A 24,532-nucleotide genomic window follows, 5' to 3' on the forward strand; every position below is an offset into this window, starting at 1 on the left:
TCTCGTTGTGTATGTCTGTGTTTGTGTGTGATTGCGCCTCTGTTACGTGTTGGAGCTACATTTTCCCCTCCAGTGTTTGGAGTGGTTTCTTTGCACATGTTTTGTGCGCAGTTTATTTTGTCGCCTGTGTGCACCTGGTATTCGCCTTCAGGCTTATTGTGCTTTCGTTTGTGTGAATTTTGCACTAAAGCCTTTGAACTGAGCCTCTGCGTCCTGCGCCTGATTCCTACACCACACCCACCTTCAGCACCTTATGACAGAATCACACACCACAATGGAATCAGCAGGATCGGCAGAGACGCCTGTGTCGCTCGAGGAGCATATCCGTGGACAAGATGGCCAGATTCGACAACTGGAGACCGCTCTACAGGAGGTAATCTACACCTTGCACCGATGGGAGGCCAGCCGGGTACCCACACCTCCACCTATCCTGCCCACCCCATCGGTCGGTCCACCAGTCCTAGGTTCGGAACCCAGGGGGATTCGGCTCTCGCTCCCGAGGGCGTATGACGGAACAGCTGCCGGGTGTCAGGGGTTCCTCCTGCAGGTGGAGCTCTACCTGGCCACTGTACACCCGGTGCCCTCGGGATACGAGAGCGTTTCCGCCCTCATCTCCTGTCTCACGGGCAAGGCGTTGGAGTGGGCTAACGCCGAGTGGAGGAGAATGGACGCCAACACCGTGACCTACGCAGAGTTCTCCCGCCGCTTCAAGGCCGTGTTCGACCATCCACCTGAGGGCAAAGCGGCGGGGGAGCGTCTAGTCCAGTTGAGACAGGGGAGGAGGAGCGCGCAGGCGTTCGCTCTAGAGTACCGGACTCTAGCGGCTGATGCAGGGTGGAATGAGCGGGCTCTCATCGACCATTTTCGATGTAACCTACGAGAGGACGTTCAACGTGAGTTGGCCTGCAGGGATACCCATCTTACATTCGACCAGTTGGTCGATATGTCCATCCGTCTGGACACCCTGCTGGCCACCCGTGGACGTCCCGAGGGGAGTCCGTCCATTCCGCCCTCCGGCGCCTCCGAGCCGAGCCCTATGGAGCTCGGGGGTGCCGGCGCTAGAGAACGGAGTAGGAGGAGCCCGAGGGGGCCTGTCTCCTGCACCAAGTGCGGTCGTGGAGGGCACACTGCGGCCAGGTGCTGGGGAGGGTTCTCCGGGGGAGAAGACAACAGGCCACGCACTGGGGGGGCCTCCCAGGTGAGTAGACGTCCCACTTACCCAGAGCTTTCTGTTGCGCACTTTTGTATACCTGTGTGTTTTCCACAGGTTGCACCTCATTCCCAGCATAAGGCGCTCGTAGATTCAGGCGCAGCTGGGAATTTTGTTGATCGGAAGTTTTGTTTTGAGTTAGGGATCCCTCTCCTACCTGTTCACAAACCTTTTCCCGTTCATGCCTTAGATAGCCGTCCGTTGGGGTCGGGGTTGATCAGGGAGATCACAGCGCCACTTCGGATGTGTGCGCAGGGGGGTCATGAGGAGACTATACAGCTGTATCTGATCGACTCTCCTGCGTACCCAGTGGTGCTGGGGATTCCCTGGTTAAGCACCCACAACCCTGCTATTTCGTGGCAACAGAGGGCTCTCGATGGGTGGTCTGCTCAGTGCGAGGGGCGATGTCTGGGTGTTTCCGTGGGGGCGACTTCGGTGGAGAGTCCAAACCAAGTGCCCGCACTGCACATTCCGCCTGAATATGGGGATTTAGCTCTCGTGTTTAGCAAAACTAGGGCGACGCAGTTGCCTCCTCATAGACAGGGGGATTGTGCGATTGATCTCCAGGCAGGAGCAGCGCTCCCACGGAGCCATGTGTATCCTTTGTCTCAAGAGGAGAGAAAAGCTATGGAGACTTACATAGCCGAATCTTTGAGACAGGGATACATTCGGCCCTCCACTTCTCCCGCCTCCTCGAGTTTCTTTTTTGTGAAAAAGAAGGATGGAGGGTTGCGCCGTGCATTGATTACCGTGGTCTCAATCAGATTACTGTGAAATACAGTTATCCACTCCCTCTGATTGCGACCATGACGGAGTCATTGCATGGAGCGCGGTTTTTCACAAAACTGGATCTCAGGAGCGCGTATAACTTGGTGCGCATTAGGGAGGGTGACGAATGGAAGACAGCGTTTAGTACCACGTCAGGTCATTTCGAATATCTTGTCATGCCATATGGGTTGATGAATGCTCCATCAGTCTTCCAATCCTTCGTAGATGAGATTTTCCGGGATATGCAGGGACAAGGGGTGGTCGTGTACATTGATGACATTCTGGTGTACTCGTCTACCCGAGCCGAGCATATAACCCTGGTGCGTCGTGTATTGAGGAGGCTGTTGGAGCACGACCTATATGTCAAGGCAGAGAAATGTCTGTTTTTCCAGGAGTCGGTCTCCTTTTTGGGTTATCGGTTGTCCGCGTCAGGGGTGAGAATGGAGGTGGATCGTGTGTCCGCTGTGCGTAATTGGCAAACCCCAACTACTGTAAAAGAGGTGCAGCAGTTTTTGGGCTTTGCGAATTACTACCGGAGGTTTATCCGGGGTTTTGGACAGGTGGCAGCTCCCATCACGTCCCTTCTGAAGGGGGGTCCGGTGCGACTGCAGTGGTCAGCCGATGCGGACGGGGCCTTTAGGAGACTGAAGGACCTGTTTACGTCGGCTTCGGTGCTGGCGCATCCGGATCCTGCATTACCCTTTCAGGTTGAGGTAGACGCGTCTGAGGCTGGTATAGGGGCCGTTCTCTCTCAACGGTCCGGCACGCCACCTAAACTCCGCCCCTGTGCTTTTTACTCTAAGAAGCTCAGCCCGGCGGAGCGTAACTATGACGTTGGGGACAGGGAGCTGTTAGCTGTAGTTCAAGCCCTTAAGGTGTGGAGGCATTGGCTTGAGGGGGCTCAACACCCTTTCCTCATTTTGACTGACCATCGGAACCTGGAGTACATCCGGGCAGCGAGGAGACTGAACCCTCGCCAGGCTCGATGGAGTATGTTTCTCACCAGGTTCGTATTTAAAATCACGTACATCCCTGGGTCCCAGAATGGTAAGGCAGATGCGCTGTCCCGGCGGTATGACACGGAGGAGAGGTCCGTTGAGCCCACTCCCATACTACCGGAGTCGTTCCTTGTGGCACCGGTGGTGTGGGAGGTCGATTCCGAAATCGAGCGAGCGTTGCGTACCGACCCCAGCCCTCCACAGTGTCCTGAGGGTCGGAAGTACGTTCCGCTCGAGATTCGGGATCGACTCATTTACTGGGCTCACACGTCACCCTCCTCTGGACATCCGGGTATCGGCCGGACAGTGCATTGCCTTAGCACTAAATACTGGTGGCCCACTTTGGCTAGGGATGTGAGGGTTTATGTCTCCTCCTGCTCGGTGTGCGCCCAGTGTAAGGCGCCCCGACATCTGCCCAGGGGTAAGTTACAGCCCCTACCCGTTCCACAACGACCATGGTCCCACCTCTCGGTGGATTTTGTAACAGACCTTCCCCTCTCTCAGGGGAATACCACCATCCTGGTCGTTGTGGACCGTTTCTCTAAGGCCTGTCGTCTTCTCCCTATGTCGGGTCTTCCTACTGCCCTACAGACTGCTGAGGCCCTATTTACCCACGTCTTCCGGCATTACGGGGTCCCCGAGGATATAGTGTCTGATCGAGGCCCCCAGTTTACCTCCCGGGTGTGGAGAGCGTTTATGGAGCGTTTGGGGGTCTCGGTTAGCCTTACCTCGGGGTACCACCTGGAGAGTAACGGGCAGGTAGAACGTGTCAACCAGGATGTGGGTAGGTTTCTGAGGTCTTATTGCCAGGACCGGCCTGAGGAGTGGGCGCGTTACATTCCCTGGGCCGAGATGGCCCAGAATTCTCTCCGCCACTCCTCTACCAACCTAACCCCTTTCCAATGTGTATTAGGTTACCAGCCGGTTCTGGCACCATGAGGCGCTCGGAAGAGACGTGGAACGCTGCCCACGTCCACCTGCAGCGGGCCGTCCGTCGTCACAAGGCGAGCGCCGATCTCCACCGCAGTGAGGGGCCGGTGTACGCACCCGGAGATCGAGTCTGGCTCTCTACCAGAAACCTACCCCTCCGCCTGCCCTGCCGGAAGCTGGGTCGGCGGTTTGTGGGGCCCTTTAAAGTCCTGAGAAGATTGAACGAGGTGTGTTATAAGTTACATCTACCTGTTGAATATAAGAATATTAACCCCTCGTTCCATGTGTCTCTTCTCAGGCCGGTGGTAGCTGGTCCACTCCAGGACAATGAGATAGGAGAGACTCCTCCGCCCCCATTGGACATCGAGGGGGCTCCGGCGTACACCGTTCGGTCCATCTTGGACTCCAGACGCCGGATGGGGGGTCTCCAGTATCTCGTGGAGTGGGAGGGGTACGGCCCGGAGGAGCGGTGCTGGGTGCCGCGGAGGGACATCCTAGACCCATCTCTCCTGTCGGAGTTCCACCGGGACCGTCCCGCGCGCCCTGCTCCGCGTCCTCCTGGTCGTCGCCGGGGTCGGCGCACGGCTGGAGCCGCGCGTCAAGGGGGGGGTACTGTCACGGTTTCGGCCGAGGCTGCTCCTCCTCCTGGTTCGGGCAGGCTTCGGCGGTCGTCGTCCCCGGAGTACTAGCTGCCACCGATCTATGTTTCATGTTCATTTGGTTTGGTCTTAAGGTTGTACACCTGTGTCTAGTTAGTCCTCGTTAGTGTTCTATTTAGTTCTCGTTGTGTGTGTCTGTGTTTGTGTGTGATTGCGCCTCTGTTACGTGTTGGAGCTACATTTTCCCCTCCAGTGTTTGGAGTGGTTTCTTTGCACATGTTTTGTGCGCAGTTTATTTTGTCGCCTGTGTGCACCTGGTATTCGCCTTCAGGCTTATTGTGCTTTCGTTTGTGTGAATTTTGCACTAAAGCCTTTGAACTGAGCCTCTGCGTCCTGCGCCTGATTCCTACACCACACCCACCTTCAGCACCTTATGACAAATGCCTTTTAGTAATTTTTATCATTTTGCAGAAAGGGGGGATTTGACCATGTAGTTACAATGTAGACATGTTTTGTTAGCTTTACATCACCACACACAGTTGAACTGACCTGATTTGATCGACTTTAAAGTGCTTAGTCCTGCACTGACATGGTTTCTCCCATGTAGCCTGAGAGTCATGTGTCCACTAGCAGGGTTAGCAGTAGCAGGTCACTGATCTGCAGATGAGAGGACATTAATCTCTCTAAGTATGTTCCGTAATTACAAAAACAAGAAAGAGGGACCAAGATTAAAAGATTAAATGAATTCTGCAATTGAACTGTGTAGATCTGAAGAGCTTGGGTCAAGGCACAGAGAGAGACTTAAATATGTTCCAATTTAAAAGGCAATAGAAGGGGAAGGAAACTTGGTATCCACTGAGCCTGGCAGATCTTTTATGCTGTCGTGGAGAACTAGACCGTTATTGATGGCTCTGAGACCCTGACTCGGCTAGAAACAATATATGAAAACAAATGTTGAAGAGTGGTGAGGGTAAACTGACACAGTGTTCATGTATATAGCCTAATCAGACAGGAGAATGGAAGGAGAAAGGCAGGGAGAAACGAGACATAACATATGGTGAGCTCTAGGGATCTTATTTGAAACAGAATAGGGATTATTCTCTGTATTGACATTCTTGTGGCAAGGTGTTCGGTGGGGTCACGCCAGTCCAGAGCAAAGGATTGTGGACCTGGGCAGCAGGCAGGCAGCAGGTGATGCTGGGGAGTTGTAGCCATGTCTGCCACATTGTAATTCATCATCATTTTCCCCTTAGCCTAATGAGAGCTACAGTGAAATTAATAATATACCCTGGTACAAAGTATTCATTATTTTCAATGGCATTAATCTACTCAAAGTATGTGAGAATGGCAAGTTGAGATGTTGTTAAATTGTTGTTTTTTGTCTGTTTGAAACCACTGCGGCATATCAGAGAGCAGTCATGCACAGTGAATTAGGTTGAGGCTTGGATGGAGGTGGAGGTGGGGAGAGAGCAGTTAGGGCTGTGGACTATCACAAGGGAGAGCTGTCTCGTGTTGTGTCTGATGTCAGGTGGCTTTCTGGGCTCCAGATTGACAGGGGAGCCCCTGGTGCCGCGTTCTGGAACTTGTGTTTGCTGTGCAGTGCCAGCTGTAAATTTGGACCGGTCCTGGACAGGCTAGCGTGAAGGGTCCAATGGCACAGCTCCAGGGCAATATATTTAGACTCTCTTTCTCTTTCCCCCAAACCCTCTCTGCAACGACTCCTCTGATAACGCTTTAAATCCAATTTGGTTCTCACCATGCCTACTGCTGAGGTTCTTGGTTTCTGTTACCTGTTGTGGACTCACTGGAGAGTGCCTTTGGAGCCCGTACAACTCAGTACAGAGCAGTCTCATGTTCTCATGTCCTGCTTCACTGAGCTTTGGAGAGCGCGTTTCAACATCTATCTGGATGCACATCAAGTTCATATCGCTGACCGTGCCCACGGGACAGATGTACAGTCATTTTATCTGATCCCAGTACATTGAACAGGAGGACCTTACCTTCAGACTATAACCTTGTTAATCTGACACCGCAGATTTCTTCACCATGTGTAAACCCCCTGTCTGTACTCTAGTTAGACTACAATAAGGATAATATACAGTGAGGGCTGAGGCTGTTAGCACATTTAACTGGTAAAACTCCGAACCCTCTGTAGTAATTAAATTATGTGTGTGTATCTCTTACTGGTTTACATACACAACAACATTTGAGTCAAATGTTAGAGTTTGATATGAGAGACAATTACTTGTCATAGGTAAATTATTTGCTATTTGCTTGCATGCCTAAATCTATTAATTCGGTGTCAATGCTGCTGGGCATTGTCAACAAATCCCTCAGTTTGGTGGTTTGAATATTGACCCCAAAAAGTTTTGGCCAAGTCTATGGGGAACAAAGCAGCCCTTCATTTTGAGAGAGAGCTTTCCACTCCATTAGAAGCAACCCCAGTCTGTGCTCCATGACCCAACATCTAGGTCTGCCAAGTGGTCACTTTTCAGTTCAGTCACAGAGCTTTGTCTATTGGACCCTTACAAGGGCCACACACAAACACACACACACACACACAGACATGCACGCACACACACACACACACACACGCACACACACACACGCACGCACGCACGCATGCACGCACGCACGCACACATACACAGTTCCACAACGCCATTGTCACCAAGTCACCAGTTTCCTGCCACTTCACAAGTTTTTCATTTTAATTCTCTATGGTCCATTGCTTAGAACCACTTCAGGGTATCCTTAGACTTGTCTATTTTGGCAGGGAGGGGAATGACTGCTAACCACACTTGTGGAGGTGCTAAGACAGATCCAATACCTCACTGTCATATTCTCCCTCTTTCCCTCTCCCTCAGATCTTGCTGCAGGGTAAGAACCCGGGTGTGGTGTGGGAGTACACCTTGCCCCGCAGTGAGAGGAAACCCAACTACACATGGGGAGTGGTTCGCTCCGACTGTTCTGCCCTGTGTGCTGGAGGTGAGCCCAGGATGAGAGAAGTCTGTGTGTGTGTGTGTGTGTGTGTGGTGCATTGGGGTAGCAGGAAGTGCGTTCTGGCTTATCAAAAGCATCTTTGTAAGCGACAGTGAAAAGGTTGCACAGTCTCCCTTGGTCCTTTACAGACCTCCCAGAGTACTCTATCCTATTCACTAATCAATGTATGTCAGCGAATGTGTGTATTTGTGTGTGTTTTATATGTGAGCCTGGATCAGTGGCCCCCTTACTCTATTCACTCTATCCCAGTAGGGAGGGTGACAGCAGACAGAGCAGACAGAAAGACAAGCTTAGAGCAGAGATCGCTATCTGCACCCTGTCACTATTTCGTTCATACTTTACTTTAGTTGTCAAGCCCTCCTGTGTTGCTCAGACAAGAGAAGAGTGTGGGCTTTGTGTGACCTTTTCAGTGGTTGTAAAAGACAAGGAAAACTGATAAGAATGATGTCTGTCTGCCTCTCTCTCTTTCTCTCTCTTTCAGGTCGGATCTCGACAAAAGCCATCTGTTTGCAAGATCAGTGGACCCAAGTCAACTCGACACAGTGCAACCCTCAGACCAGACCAGTGCTCGGCTCTCACCTGTGCAACACGCAGCCCTGCCCAGCCTAGTAAGTAACTCTCTCTGTCTCTGTCTCTCTGTCTCTCTGTCTCTCTGTCTCTCTGTCTCTCTGTCTCTCTGTCTCTCTGCCTGCCTGCCTGCCTGCCTGCCTGCCTGCCTGCCTGCCTGCCTGCCTGCCTGCCTGCCTGCCTGCCTGCCTGCCTGTCTGTCTGTCTGTCTGTCTGTCTGTCTGTCTGTCTGTCTGTCTGTCTGTCTGTCTGTCTGTCTCTCGCTCTCTCTCTCTCTTTCTGTCAGACACACACCACAACCTCAGACTACTTTCTGTGCTGTAGTTCCATTGGTGAGCTGCTATGGCTTGGTCTGGGATGCTGGTGTGGTCTCTTTGCTGTGGGCAGGGACCACTCAGCCTTCTCTCCCTGTCGCGTCCTGCTGGAGAGCCCCGTACGTTCCCTACTCAAGGCTCCGGCTCCCAAACCAAACAGGATTAACATACCCTCCAGACAGGGGCAGGCCGGCCTGGTATTCCCAGCGCTGGCCCCCGCTCAAAGCCACAGCTTCTGGGCCAGGCCACAGGAGAGAGCCGCCCAGCCCCTCTCATGCTCAATTTCACTCTGCCTGGCCGTCTGAGGACTGCTCGCACTGATAAGGTTCAGCACAGAGACAGCTCTGGAGAAGACCACCACAGGCTCTCGTTTCTCCTCAATGACTGGTCTTCACCACCGGAGAGAAAGAGTGAAGATGCTAGAAAAAGCCAGACAGAGATCACAGATTCAATTATTAGCCCATTATTAACAGCTGTCTGCTAAGTTGGGATAGTCAACAATTTTCTACAACCACGACAGACCAGTAAAAGTAATTTCCAGACACTTACTGGGCACCAGGAATCATTTCAGACATTTTGGTTGATCTCATCCTTTTCTTCAGATACTGGATGCTATTCTCAACTTTGCAAATAAAAGTTGGGATATTGAAGGGACTTCACTTTGAGCTCTGCTCCAGTGACAATCCATTCAGCTCCTATGGGACTGGCACGATTTACGATGCTCCTGCTTCAAAGGAACAGCCATGAACCCGTCAGTAGAGAGACTCTTTGAGCCTGACACACTGACAAAGAGATGACAAACGTCTCTCTCTCACCACCCGCCTGTCATCCTCTCCTTGTTGTTGTCTGCCTGTGTTGTCTGAAGTCCCACGCCTACACTAACGTTACAGCACAGCATATATGAGTGATGGTGGGTGAGGTGGAAATTAGGACCATATGACTGTTTCCTTAAAGAAACAATAATAACCAGTGCAGCTTTCTCTGTCCAAACCTTGACAAATCGTTCAATAACAGTGGGTAATTGAAACAACTCTAAGCCTGGTGGGAGTCAGTGAGTGCCTTTGGTGTCTGTGTTGTTGTGTCAGTACAGTACTGTAGCATCTTGTGGAGTGAGTTGGTTCATCATTCTATTCTACATCATTATCTCTCAGTCATGTTGTAGGCCTGGTGCTAGACCACTTAAAACACTCACTTTCTTCTGTGCTCAGGGGACTAATGTCGTAAAAATGTCACATTTTTACGATGTCACATTTCCACAGGCGGCTCCATCACTGTATAGAAGGCTAAGACCCGAAACAGCCAGGGCGCTATCAGTTACAACTTAAACATGCTGCCACTGTTTTTTTGTGAGGTTCCCACCATTGAGGGGGTTTCCTTTCCTATAATCTGGGTCAGACTATATCTGTTATCTAGGGGAAAGGTTTAAATGGACCAGACCACTAATGACCTCCCCCCGTGTGAGCTGGAGAGGAATTGTGCCGTCCAGGTGAATGATATCATCAACATAAATCCAAGAGCAGAGTCCTGTTCATCAGTACCAGACTCCTGAATCAGTGGACCCTGTTTCCCGCTGATTAAGTGTCAGGATTTATGGGATGCCTTTTACAAATACTTCCAAACTGTATGGGCATGCTATCAAAAACAGAAAAGGAGGAGCGTAAAAGAGGCCTCTTTCCAGCAAATATCTGCAGTGCTGACAGGTCTGTCCATGTTTTATTATAGAGAGAGAGTCTGGATCCCCACAGGGCCAGATCAGTCTAGCCAGCCAGGAATCCAGCACTCAGTCCCAGCCCTATTGCGCCAACTCCAGCCCCAGCACCGGTATTGGGCCCCAGCCTCAACCAGACGATGCAGACTTGCCTGCAAGGGCCACTGGCTTCTGTGCGGTGTGGGGCATGGCAAGATCAAACACCACGAGGCCCGCTAGCAGCCAACTTTATCTGCCAGTCCAGGATGTCACCGTAAAGAAAAATGTTAATGCCTTAAAGAGTTTTGCAGTTCCCCTGGTGCATCCGTTTCTACTCTCTCTCTCTCTCTCTCTCTCCTTTCTTCTCTCTGTCTCTCTCAATGTTACTTTTTATTTATTTGACTTGATTATTTATTTAGTTTATAGTTTATTTAATGCTCTGAAGAAGATTCCTGGAGGCAGGCTGCAGCTGTAGAGTTACTTACCTTGCTCTTCCTGGGTAGTTGTGGCACGTGCACCAAACCATGGGAGAAACAGGGAGACATCAGCAGGCAGGCCCAGAGCAGGGAGGAGGAGGAGGAGGAGGAGAAGGAGGAGAAGGTGCTCAGAGAGGCTGCTGTTTAGAGTGGTGCTTGAAGTTCTAACCTGAGGTGCTTTTGGTTGCTGTGCAAGATCTTTCACTGCTACATTACACGTGAATTGTTAGTATAGTAACTTATCTATCAGATTATGTATCAGATGGAAAGTCAATGTTTGACAGTGAAATGCAGCCCATACCATGACAGTAAAATGTAACCACTGCAAGAATGTAAAGCCATCCAGTATTTCTCAATATTCCCAAAATGTTTCAAGTTAAATTGTATGGCTGGAAATATGCAAGTTATTGAAAGAGTCCAGAAATAAAAATTACAGCTAAGCCAACTTTGGTTTGTAGTGAAGCACAGTAGTTCAACCTCATTCCAATGACATATTGTTATTTATATGGCAGTGAAAAAAGAGAGAGGAGAAATCTGAACCGGTGCTTTGCTAGAAGGGTCGTGTTTCTCCCCTCCAAATTGCAGTTTAGCCTTCTCCCTCATTTATCAGAGCTGGGTTTGAAGGGAAATGAAAGGTCTGACAGAAGGGCAGTAGGAGTGGCTGGTCGGCACCGGAGCCTCAGAACTCGACTGAGTCAGCTGTCCATCCTCCATGCCTCTGGTCATGTGGTTGTCAGAGCAGTCATTTGCGCTAATCTCCCTTCGCCCCAAATGCCAAGACACAGTCTATTTTAGAGGCAGGCTGCTTTCATCAGAGGCTGAGAATTATCCAGAGATACCAGAAGGCCACAACTAGTGGAGACGCTGAGTGTAGGATCCTGTCCCTCCCTACAGCCAGTCCAGACCAGGCCAGGGGAGAGGAGAGTTGGGCTAAGGGGAGCTCTAAGGGGAGCTATGGGGTTAACTGAAGGTGAGAGTCAGGCATCTGGTAGCCCTGAGGGTGTTCATGTTGTACAAGGTTAGCCTTTTACTGTATGGTGGAAACCTTGCACTGTTTTAGTATGTTGTATACAAATCAAACCAAATTGTATTAATCACATACTTCGTAAACTACAGGTGTGAACTAACAGTGAAATGCTTACTTACGGGCCCTTCCCGACAATGCAGAGATAGAAAATAGAGAAATAATAGAAAAGTAAAACACGTAATAATAAAAATAATAATAGTTACACAATGAGTAACGATAACTTGGCTATATACAAGTGGTACCAGTACCGAGTCGACGTGCAGGGGTATGAGGTAATTGAGGTAGATATGTACATATAACTAGGAATAAAGTGACAGACAATAAACAGTAGCAACAGCATATGTGATGAGTAAAAACAAATAGTTCGTGAAAAAGGGTCAATGCAGATAGTCCGGGTAGCTACAGTGGCTTGCGAAAGTATTCACCCCCCTTGGCATTTTTCCTATTTTGTTGCCTTACAACCTCACATTAAAATGAATTTTTGGGGGGTTTGTATCATTTGATTTACACAACATGCCTACCACTTTGAAGATGCAAAATATTTTTTATTGTGAAACAAACAACAAATAAGACAACAAAACAGAAAACTTGAGCATGCATAACTATTCACTCCCCCCCCCCAAAGTCAATAATTTGTAGAGCCAGTCTCTTGGGGTATGTCTCTATAAGCTTGGCACATCTAGCCACTGGGATTTTTGCCCATTCTTCAAGGCAAAACTGCTCCAGCTCCTTCAAGTTGGATGGTTTCCGCTTTTGTACAGCAATCTTTAAGTCATACCACAGATTATCAATTGGATTGAGGTCTGGGCTTTGACTAGGCCATTCCAAGACATTTAAATGTTTCCCCTTAAACCACTTGAGTGTTGCTTTAGCAGTATGCTTAGGGTCATTGTCCTGCTGGAAGGTGAACCTGCGTCCCAGTCTCAAATCTCTGGGTGACTGAAACAGATTTCCCTCAAGAATTTCCCTTTATTTAGCGCCATCCATCATTCCTTCAATTCATACCAGTTTCCCAGTCCCTGCCGACGAAAAACATCCCCACAGCATGATGCTGCCACCACCATGCTTCACTGTGGGGATGGAGTTCTCGGGTGATGAGAGGTGTTGGGTTTGCGCCAGACATAACGTCTTCCTTGATGGCCAAAAAGCTCAATTTTAGTCTCATCTGACCAGAGTACCTCCTTCCATATGTTTGGGGAGTCTCCCACATGCCTTTTGGCGAACACCAAACGTGTTTACTTATTTTTTTCTTGAAACAATGGCTTTTTTTCTGGCCACTCTTCTGTAAAGCCCAGCTCTGTGGAGTGTACGGCTTAAAGTGGTCCTATGGACAGATACTCCAATCTCCGCTGTGGAGCTTTGCAGCTCCTTCAAGGTTATCTTTAGTCTCTTTGTTGCCTCTCCGATTAATGCCCTCCTTGCCTGGTCCGTGTGTTTTGGTGGGCGGCCCTCTCTTGGCAGGTTTGTTGTGGTGCCATATTCTTTCAATTTTTTTATAATGGATTTAATGGTGCTCCGTGGGATGTTCAAAGTTTCGGATATTTTTTTATAACACAAACTGGATCTGTACTTCTACACGACTTTGTCCCTGACCTGTTTGGAGAGCTCCCTGGTCTTCATGGTGCCGCTTGCTTGGTGGTGCCCCTTGCTTAGTGGTGTTGCGGACTCTGGGGCCTTTCAGAACAGGTGTATATATACTGAGATCATGTGACACTTAGATTGCACACAGGTGGACTTTATTTAACTAATTATGTGACTTTTGAAGGTAATTAGTTGCACCAGATCTTATTTAGGGGCTTTTTTTTTTATTTTCTTTTCTTTTTTTATTTCACCTTTATTTAACCAGGTAAACCAGTTGAGAACAAGTTCTCATTTACAACTGCGACCTGGCCAAGATAAAGCAAAGCAGTGCGATAAAAACAACAACACAGAGTTACATATGGGGTAAAACAAAACAAAGTCAAAAATACAACAGAAATACATATATATACAGTGTGTGCAAATGTAGCAAGTTATGGAGGTAAGGCAATAAATAGGCTATAGTGCAAAATAATTACAATTAGTATTAACACTGGAATGATAGATGTGCAAGAGATGATGTGCAAATAGAGATACTGGGGTACAAAAGAGCAAAATAAATAACAATATAGGGATGAGGTAGTTGGGCGGGCTAATTTCAGATGGGCTGTGTACAGGTGCAGTGATCGGTAAGGTGCTCTGACAACGGATGCTTAAAGTTAGTGAGGGAGATAAGTGTCTCCAGCTTCAGAGATTTTTGCAATTTGTTCCAGTCATTGGCAGCAGAGAACTGGATGGAATTGCGGCCAAAGGAGGTGTTGGCTTTGGGGATGACCAGTGAGATATACCTGCTGGAGCGCAGACTACGGGTGGGTGTTGCTATGGTGACCAATGAGCTAAGATAAGGTGGGGATTTGCCTAGCAGTGATTTATAGATGGCCTGGAGCCAGTGGGTTTGGCGACGAATATGTAGTGAGGACCAGCCAACAAGAGCGTACAGGTCACAGTGGTGGGTATTATATGGGGCTTTGGAGACAAAACGGATGGCACTGTGATAGACTACATCCAATTTGCTGAGTAGAGTGTTGGAGGCTATTTTGTAAATGACATCGCCGAAGTCAAGGATCGGTAGGATAGTCAGTTTTACGAGGGCATGTTTGGCACCATGAGTGAAGGAGGCTTTGTTGCGAAATAGGAAACCGATTCTAGATTTAACTTTGGATTGGAGATTCTTAATGTGAGTCTGGAAGGAGAGTTTACAGTCTAACCAGACACCTAGATATTTGTAGTTGTCCACATACTCTGGCTTCATAGCAAAGGGGGTGAATACATATGCACGCACTACTTTTCCATTATTTATTTTGTATCATTTTTTGAAACAAGTTATTTTTTTCATTTGACTTCACCAATTTGTACTATTTTGTGTATGTCCATTACATTAAATGCAAATAAAAATCCATTTACATTACAGGTTGTAATGCAACAAAATAGGTAGAACGCCAAGGGGGATGAATACTTTTGCAAGGCACTGTATTTGGCTAGCTATTTAGCAGTTTTATGGCTTGGGGGTAGAAGCTGTTCAAGGTCCTGTTGGTTCCAGACTTGGTGCATCGGTATCGCTTGCTGTGTGGTAGCAGAGTCTATGACTTGGGTGGCTGGAGTCTTTTACCTTTTTTAGGGCCTTCCTCTGACACCGCCTGGTATAGAGGTCCTGGATGGCTGTGAGGTCGCCCCCAGTGATGTACTGTTTATGTTTATGTTTAGATTCTCGTGTGTGTGCTGCGTGTAGAGGTGGGCACTGATGCTATTACAGCACACGTGCAGTATGTTTGTGTGAGTGTGGGTACATGTGTATATGCCTGTGTGTGTGTGTGCATGTGTCTCTGTCTCTCCTGTGGGCACAGGGGAGAGAGTGATGGGTGTGTTTAGGAAATCTGTGGTTTTACTTGCCGTGATTAGGGATCTGTGTCATGTGGTTGACACGCTTATGACAGAGGTTAGGAGGGGAAAGTATACAGCCGAATCATCGGATTGGATAGGTTCCCTGCTGACTGTGCTGAGTACAGCAGTTATTATGCAGAGTGTGTGTTTGTGAGTGTGATTGTGAAATGATGTGCAGGTTTATGAGTCACTCTAAGACGTATACCGCCATTCTGTTTCTCATAATTCAGTCACTCTTTTTCGAGGAGCGTTTATTAGTTTGGTACTTGGGTTGACACATCTCTCTCCATTTCTCTCCTCAGCTGGAAGACAGGGGACTGGGGGCCCTGCAGTCGGTCCTGTGGTGGCGGGCAACAGACGCGTCACATCCAGTGCTTGCGTAAGGTGATGTACCAGCGGGAGGAGGTGGTGGCCCACTCCCTGTGCCCCGTCATCGCCCCAGCCCAGGTGCAGCCCTGCCACACACAGGCTTGCCCACCTGAGTGGAGCTCTGGGGCCTGGTCACAGGTAGGTCACACTGCATGACATGCCCATATACTGGCATTACAGTTTGAAAAAGGGCTTTTTGGAAATCTTTCTTAATTTGATTCTATAGGACTTTGGGATATGTCAGCTAACGCTGCAATTAATAAGCAAACGTCTGTGGTGGCCTAATGCATGGGGAAAAACACTTCTCTGCCCTCTGCTGGACACATGGTTAATTGTGTACTCACTTGCCTGAGAACAGTACACAGACTGCAGAGAACTATTGCAAATAATATTATCATCATTAATCACACACCATTATTGTGAGTTCCTCAATTTAGGGTTGGCTAGGCAAAACTGACATGGCCAAATTTATAGAGGCTACAATACATAGTTATGATCAGTGACAGTGTTCTCCATCTTAGTCAGTAGTGACAGGGATCTCCACCTGCTGTTTCTGTAAAAGCCTGTCTGTCAGTGATACTACAGATAACTGGAGGGACGTTCCTCTTCACTGCATTGTCTGATGTATATGCTTTTATTAAGCAGTGCACAGTATATGGTATAAATAAAATGACTTCAATTCCAGGTCTTTTCACTTCTTATTCAATACTTCAAACATACCCGGACTACACTATTACGTTATACTGTTTTTCAGAGTTTTCAGGCTATCTCAAGTTGAGCGTGTCTCTTTGCAGAGAGAGCCCAGAGTGACTTAGACATAGTTCAGTCTGACTGTAGACAGAGTACACTTTACAGTGCACTTACTGCATCCCTTATTGACTGCATCCTTCACAGGGTTCAGATGCAATTCATTCTGACCGTGCCTCCCGGTATGAGTTCAGGCTGAGTTTACCAGACCCTCTGTTCCTCTGCTCTCCTCTCAGTGTTCCAAGTCGTGTGGGCGTGGGATGAGGAAGCGTGGCGTGTTCTGCAGAAGCACTGACCCCGGAGCAAAGGCTGTGGTGGTGCCGGACAGTATGTGTAAGCCACACCACAAACCCAAGGCCCAGGAGACCTGCGTTCTGCGCCGCTGCCCCAAGAATGACCGGCTACAGTGGTTCACAACACCCTGGGGCGAGGTAGGGACTCACGGAGACAGACAGACAGACGCACATGCTGTACAAACACACCCACACATACTTTGTATAACCTTGTACACACCGACGCACCAAGAAACCCACTCACGCATTGAAGAGGTCTAGACAGAAATGCATTTGCGACAAACATACACATCCAGAGTGCTGATGCTGTGTCCCCTCGTCAGAACAAAGCAAATAGCCTGAATACCAAATGAAAACATTACGGACATTCAGACATTCACTTTATAAGTTGAGCACTGTTGCTATGGCGATGTGGGGTGACCTTGTCTTGTTTCCTCCACTGGGGGACCAGCTGTATTTCTCTCTGAGGGTTCTCACGTTGTCTTATTCTCTCTGTTCTCCGTTTGCTAATGGTGCCTTCTCTGGCCATTCTCTCCACAGTGCTCCACATCCTGCGGCCCAGGTGTCAGAAGGAGAGAGCTGCATTGTGGGGAGAGGGATTCACAGGGGGCTACACAGAGTTCCCTATGAGGAGGTGCAGGAACCTTCCCAAACCCTCTGGGGAGCTCCAGCAGACCTGCAGCAGGGGGCCGTGCCCAGAGCCTCGACCTGTCGTCCCAGGAAGGACAGCCAGTGCAGTGGTCCTGGGCTGGTACTCTTCTCCTTGGCAGCAGGTATGTATATCCACTCTCAATCCACCCTGCCTGTTCTCCCAGACATGATGGGATTGATGTTGAATGGATGTGGATTTAGTGAAACTCTCTCTCTCTCTCTCTCTCTCTCTCTCTCTCTCTCTCTCTCTCTCTCTCTCTCTCCTCTCTCTCTCTCTCCTCCTCTCTCTCTCTCTCTCTCTCTCTCTCTCTCTGTTGTCAGGCCCAAAGGGGGTGGTATTCATGTATATGTATGTAGTATCTACCAAGGCAACCTCTTACAGTCTGACATCTGACTTCCCCTTGATCAGGGGGCCTGTGATTTCTGTATGCACACAGGCTCTCTTCCTCTCCCTAGAATAGCTTGGAGGTAAAGGACATGGTGTATGAATTCATAATCTATTCTATTTAAATCTTCAACACCTCTCTTTCTCTCTCTCTCTCTCTCTCTCTCTCTCTTCTCTCTCTCTCTCTCTCTCTCTCTCTCTCTCTCTCTCTCTCTCTCTCTCTCTCTCTCTCTCTCTTCTCTCTCTCTCTCTCTCTCTCTCTCTCTCTCTCTCTCTCTCTCTCTCTCTCTCTCTCTCTCTCTCTCTCTCTCTCTCTCTCTCTCTCTCTCTCTCTCTCTCCTCTCTCTCTCTCTTCTCTCTCTCTCTCTCTCTCTCTCTCTCTCTCTCTCTCTCTCTCTCTCTCTCAGTGTTCTGTATCCTGTGGGGGAGGGGTACAGTCCCGTTCTATCCAGTGTCTGAGACAGGGACGTCCTGCGGCTGGATGCCTGAACCACCAGAGACCCATAACCTCCCGGGCCTGCAACACACACTTCTGTCCTGCTCCTCCTCCTGCTCCTCCTGTTCACGTACCTGCCCACGTTCCTGCTCCTGCTCCAACACTCAAAGGTGAACTACTTCAACAACTCATAGAAACTGTTGTAGAGTTCTGTCTGGCATTTTTGTTTGTGCGCATTTATTAACACTATCCCCCTGATCTTCTCTCCATCAGACGAACAGTCTTGTGTTGACTTCTTCAGCTGGTGTCACCTGGTTCCTCAGCACAGTGTGTGCATCACAAGTTCTATGACAGCAGTGCTGCAAGTCCTGCAATGGCAAAAAGCTATAAGATTGGAGGACTCCTTTTCCCATGAGCCTCTAGCTGCAAATTGGAGGGAAATTGCATAATCTGCACTACAATTCTAAAGGACACTGTGGTTCAAAATACATTTTGCACCATAATGCAAAAGAGAACTGAGGCTCAGTCTTTGTTCCTGGAGTACTTGACTAATAGTGATTAGCAAAAGAAAAGAAAATAATCTCCATGTTCCTGGATACGTTGTGCTAAAGAAGCCAACGTGGGCAAAGACATTCATGCTAAAGCAGCATCTTCTCATAACTGGAAATACAGTGCAACAAATCATTGCATGACATTCTCTGTGTAAATATATGTGTTGTATGTCCCAATATTGTCAACATCTAACTCCAAGCCATCAAGAGAGCTCTAAGAATATCTGCATTTTAGCTCACTCATGTTTTGTATATTTAAAGGCACCTGGTTTCAGATGACATTTTAAGTTATTAGGGAGCAAATGTTATTTAGCATTTGTCAGGTGTACCATGGGCTTTGTGTGCTCCATGTGCGCCATGTTTCAAGCTCTTTACATGTAGCGGTATGCCTATCACAAAAACTCAGCAGATTCAATAATTATACTGTACATTATACATACTGTACAAATACATTTTGAAGTTGATCACAACTCCCATATGCACTTATCAGGCCTGGTCCCGCTATCTGTCATGGTTAATCATTGGTGCTTTATTGTGTAACGAGATGCAGTACCTACAGTACATGTGTACATGCCATACATCTTCATGTTGTGAATACATGCCTACTTGTGTATGAAAAAATGTTTACCCATATTGTCATGTTTTTGTCATTGTAATGTATGCTCCAAGTGTCTTGTTGGTGCAATTCTGACAGCTGCCGGGATACTGTATGTTCTTTTCCCATAATGACGAGGAAACATCCTCTGTCTATTGGGCCAGCAGCACTGAACTTAGGTCCGCTCAGACGGGGGAGATATGATGCCAAATCATTAACTAGCGCTGGGTATAGCCACAGAGGATCCCGCAGACTCCCACCACTCATTAATGAAAATCAATGTCTGCAGGCTAGTAAAGGGAGCTGTGGATGGGGCCGGGTCAGAGAAGATGCTTTATTCCCTCTGCCTGGCCAGGTGGGAGATGTGGAGAGAAGTGGTGGGTGAGAGTTGGCGGCATAGTTGGGAGGGAGGAGGGGGTAGCCAGGGTTGAGGTTGTCGACCTACTCTCAACATACTTTTTCAGAATGCTAATTAGTCACAGGGCCTGGAGTTGTGGGAGCAGACAGACTTTAGTGGGGAGCAGAGCAGACCAACAAAGGCCTCTGAAGAGGGCTGCTGCATACTTCACTCTGTTTACTCTGCCCCTGCTTTCACCATCCAGACCAGCTCTGTTTGGTTTGTTTGAGAAAATGTCAGCATCCCTCCACTCCCCCACTCCCTCTCTCATGACCCCCACCTAATTTTTAGCATCAGTCAGTGCTATGAAATACTGTAGATCGCAGCTACATTCCAGTAAATCCCATTTGCACTAGTGGCCCTGTGGAAGGCAATGGGACAGCCAATTGTACAGACAGCAAAGGCAACCTACTTCCAGCCAGCAGGGAGAGAAACAGGAAGAACATGGCTAGAGTATAGGATGTTGTTGCTGTAGATCATAAAGATCCTACGTCTTCCCCTGCTCCCCAGAGAGGGATGGACCCATACAGAGAGCGAGTTCTGGTCTGGTCAGGGTACTCATGACCATGGAGTTGGTTTTCCTCCTCCTCAGCCTGCTCTCCATCAGTGGCTTGGAATGAAGAGTGTAGAGGGACAGAGAGAGAAAGACTGATATGATTGTGAAGGACATTCCTGAGCGGTGGCAGTGCTTGCCAGGGCTCTCTCTGTGTCTGGTCTGGCCTGCTCACGGCTAACACTGTCATTATCATGGGAGGCTACCATTCCTTCCAATACCACAGCTTCTTCCTCTGCCTTTACCAGGCCTCAACAGCATCCCTGCAACCTACGCTCACAAAGGGTCAAGATGGACTGTTGACTGTTCCTCTCCCTTTCTTGCTATACTTGCATGGTCATTTTATGTTTTGGTTTGTTTGTTATATTGGTTATGAACTGGTTTCCACCAGGAATGTTACTCTGTATTATAAAACCACTCAATTAGTCTGTTCCCTGCGAATTGTCTGTGTGAATTATCCCTGGTTTATGGTGTTGAACTAATAGACATTCAAATGTCACATTGGACTGTAGGAGGACATGGGCGCGGGGGATATTTGATATGTGTGTTTTCATCAGCCTTGCATCATTCATATTTCTATATGTGTTGTTCTTGTTATTTTCTATGTCCTGTACAGTTATTGTATACTCTATTGTCTTTTCACCTGTAAAGACAGGAAAAGTGTGTAATTTATTACCGTTTCATTGGATCTGAGATACAGAACACTATTGGTTGAGAGGGGAGCTGCTTGTAATATAGAGCATGATCAGTGTAATATTTAATACTTTTTCTCAAAGTTTTATAATAAAACTATGACAAGTTTTATTCCCTATACCTCTCTGATGCTCCTAATACTTTTGTGCCACACTCGGCGGGAGGGATGATTGGGTTTAATCAACACGTTTCTCTCAATCTAACATGAATCATGACGGCAGGAATTCCCCATCATTTCCACTGCACGCTTACTGCCCTTCTGAGAGGCAGGCATGGCAGGGTGAATTATAAACACCTAGCGGATCAGTGCAGCCATTTTGTCGATTTTCAAGGGTAGTGATGGGGATAGGAGGTGGAGGTTTTTCGGCTGTATTCTTCCCTCAGTTCATGGGAGGATGTATGCCTTGTTGTGCTCCTGTGCATAACAGCCCTCTTTGTTTCATCCATGATCACCAGCCTGCTCTCTGGATCCTCATCCTCCCCAAACACTCACAACACCACTCACATACAGACCTGTCACAGCGTTACAGTGCACTCTGCTTATTTCCCCTCATTATACACTACAGTTCATTATTTCGAAATACACTGTAGAGATGATTCATTCCAAAGAACATGGTACTGTATCTCTTTATATACTCTGTCAGCATCCAAATGGGTCTGTCACTGTTTGTGTGTTTTGATTTGAAGCTGAAAGGTGGCAGTTTTCTTTCTTTCATGTTGAGAATTGAGCTGGTTGTCGTTGGTGTTTCTCAAGGCAGTGAAGCACAAGTTGCCATCTGACCAAAACCAGCAAAGTGGTAACTTGGTGGTAACCCCCACACTCCACAATCCTTCAGCCTCACTCAGGCAGTCACCTCTGAGCTCCCTGTGAGGTGAACCTTTGGAGAGCTGCGTACTTCTGACAGTCACTCTAATCACATTTGAACAGAGCTCTGTCCGTAAGCGTCTCCTATTCTGTGTGAGAGTGATCTCTCTATGTCTCCCAGCGCTCAGGCTAAGGGCAGACTTCAATCGAAGTGAGAACTGTCATATTTCAATGCCACCTCTCCCATCACCACTACAATGTCAGAAAGAGTTCACTGAGCACATACTTGTGTGCGCACGCACGCACACACAAATGCACACACACACACACGCACACACACACATTCTTCTCTTATACACGCATTCTCAGACAGTGTGTGTGGAGTCCGTCTGATATTCACAGTGGGGTTATTTCAGGGGGATTAGGACGTCAGATGGGTTTAGATCTGTGTGATTGTGCAGGAGCCCAGACATAAGCCTCATTTGTTGCTGTCAGGTGAAGTTGCCCATTTTTCTCTGTAATGTAAAGATGGCAGGTTCCATCACCCCATTTGTCACTGGCAAAGATCTCTCAGATTATCATCTCAAAGGAACCGACAGCTTCTCACCCGCCTTTATACTGCCATCACATCGACTGAATCAGAAGCCAGCACAAACCCCTCTCAAACCCCCATAGCGTTTCACCCCCACCCTCCGTAGTACCCCTAGCCCTGAGCCCTGAGCCCTGACTCCTAAACCTTCACAACTTTGTAGAGGTTGACTCGCAGCATTAACCCCCCTGTCTGAAACACTACTAGATTTGTGGAGTGACACATATGCTTTAGTGCTCTCATAGGGGATTCAGTGGTATTAGAGCGTCTCCCTGCATTGAGCACAGCAAGACAGGGCTATGAGAGAGCAGCGGAAACCATAGAGCCACCCCATGTAGTGTTAGTCAGTCAGCACTGGGAGATTGGAGTGGATTCAATAGGTGATTTGTCCATATGGAGTATACACTTCTATAAAGCTGATACACTATGTTTCTCATGGTTGTCATAGTGGGACTACATGAGGTAATAAGGTTTTTGTGACTTGGTTTGTAATTTATGGCATAGTCTTATATCAATTGATTCTATGGCCATGGTTACAAAACACAATAGTAGCATATTACATTACACATTTGTGGCCTTGTCTGTGTATGACTTTGGATTACAGGCAAACTCTATAATATCACAATGAACATCTGAGCACAAGGTTGAAATGCTCATTTCTTCAAAGGGCAATTACAAACTCAAGGATGAATGTGCATTGATATCCTGAACATTGACTATGCAATAGAGTGTCCTAACAGCATAAGAAATTACTGCAACTTGAAGGAGGGGTGCTGTAATTGGTTCTGGATAAGAGCATCTGCTAAATGACTAAAATGTAATGTTATTATCGTGGTTTAATTATCTGGATTCATAGTGAATCCTTCTCAAGATCAGTTATATTTCATTCCTAACAGACACTTGATATCAACATGAAGGCCAAATGAGTCTATGCCTTCATGTTTGTGTCCACCCGCTGCACATTTCTCAGAGTTCTCTCATTTTCTCTCCACTAAATAATCCTTGAATTGTTTATGGAGAATTTACAGCCACATTCCTCTGCAATCCCATTCAAGCTCATCGATTAAAACTGTTATTTATTGTATTTTGTCCTCTGGGCTATGCATATTATTGATCTGTATGTTTGTGGCGGCCCTCTCTCATCTATCTTCCTTTGAGCGACTCGTTCTCATCATTTTCCCCTTGAAATGTTAGAATTGATTACAATCCCACATCCCCGTAGACACCAGCTGCAGCCACCGAGCCTAGCGGAGCATAATCTGACCTTTGAGAAGAGGAAACAGCAGCAATGTAACAGCAAAGGATTAGGTCTCTCTCTCTCGCTCTCTCTCTCATCTTCTCTCTCCTCTCTCTCTCTCTCTCTCTCTTCTCGCGTCATCTCTCTCTCTCTCTCTCTCATCTCTCTCTCTCTCTCCTCTCCTCTCTCTCTCTCCCTCTCTCATCTCTCTCTCTCTCTCTCTCGTCTCCTTCTCTCTCTCTCTCCTCTCTCTCTCTCTCTCTCTCTCTCTCTCTTCTCTCTCTCTCTCTCTCTTCCTCTCTCTCTCTCTCTCTCTCCTCTCTCTCTCACTCTCTCTCTCACTCTCACTCTCTCACTCTGCCTCTCTCCTTCACTCTCTTCTCTCTCTCTCATGGCATTGCCTTTCCTCTCTTGCTCCAAGGCCACACTGCAGAATTTCATGACTCTTAAATTGTCGTAATTGTATAATCGGAAGACCTTCCTTTTGACACCTTTGAATTAATCAATGTAATGCAGTGAGCGGATCCATTTCCACTGTTTTATTTCAAAGTGCTGATGTGTGCCCGACTTGTAAGACAACGGCCCACCCCCCCTCACTAGAGATGCATAGCTTTGGAGGACATCCATTTATTTAACATAGTAATACAAATACTGGGGTCACCTACAGTACTGCCAACCATGCGTCATTCTGTGGGCACATACAGGTCAGAGCAACCATTTATGATTAAGCACTGGATACATTATTAACGTTGAATCTGACTTTACAGTAAGCTACATTTCTTGTGTAAGGATAAAGAGGAAATGTGGGTACAATGACACTGTTGTGGTGGAGGCACCCCATTATAAAATATGTCTATTACTTTTCCGTCCACCAGAGGGCAATGCTCACCAAAAACACATTCGGACAGAGTCCACTACCTCTTCTTCTCAGTAAACCATTTCCTTCACCAGGGGTGACCTGTATTGTCTGAACAAAGGATGAATAAGTAAATCAGAGATAAGCCATAAATATTTGAGAAACAAATCACAGTGTCTGGTTTTTATTACAGGCATTAAATCAGCAGTTAAAATGTCAAAGATTTAACCAAAGGCATGTTATCTCTTATAGGCCAATATCAGAATGTTTATTGCTTACATGCCACCTCGTGTTTGATAATATCCATTTGATAATAATAACCTTTGCATAATACTGTA

The 24,532-nt window shown here is 47.6% G+C and overlaps 1 pseudogene across 1 annotated transcript in view; it reads left to right on the forward strand.

Moving 5' to 3' along the window:
* Nucleotides 1-18,308, forward strand: part of LOC311111338 (A disintegrin and metalloproteinase with thrombospondin motifs 18-like) — a 36,749-nt pseudogene extending 18,441 nt beyond the window's left edge. Inside the window, exons 10-16 of the transcript in view lie at nt 7,372-7,492; nt 7,989-8,115; nt 15,340-15,544; nt 16,390-16,584; nt 16,987-17,219; nt 17,890-18,088; nt 18,192-18,308. The product of the transcript in view is annotated as an A disintegrin and metalloproteinase with thrombospondin motifs 18-like (transcript). The remainder of the gene's footprint in view (nt 1-7,371; nt 7,493-7,988; nt 8,116-15,339; nt 15,545-16,389; nt 16,585-16,986; nt 17,220-17,889; nt 18,089-18,191) is intronic.
* The last annotated feature ends 6,224 nt before the right edge of the window (nt 18,309-24,532 follow it).

This window comes from Coregonus lavaretus, assembly GCF_964263955.1.
Source record: "Coregonus lavaretus genome assembly, chromosome: 37".
Taxonomy (NCBI): domain Eukaryota; kingdom Metazoa; phylum Chordata; class Actinopteri; order Salmoniformes; family Salmonidae; genus Coregonus; species Coregonus lavaretus.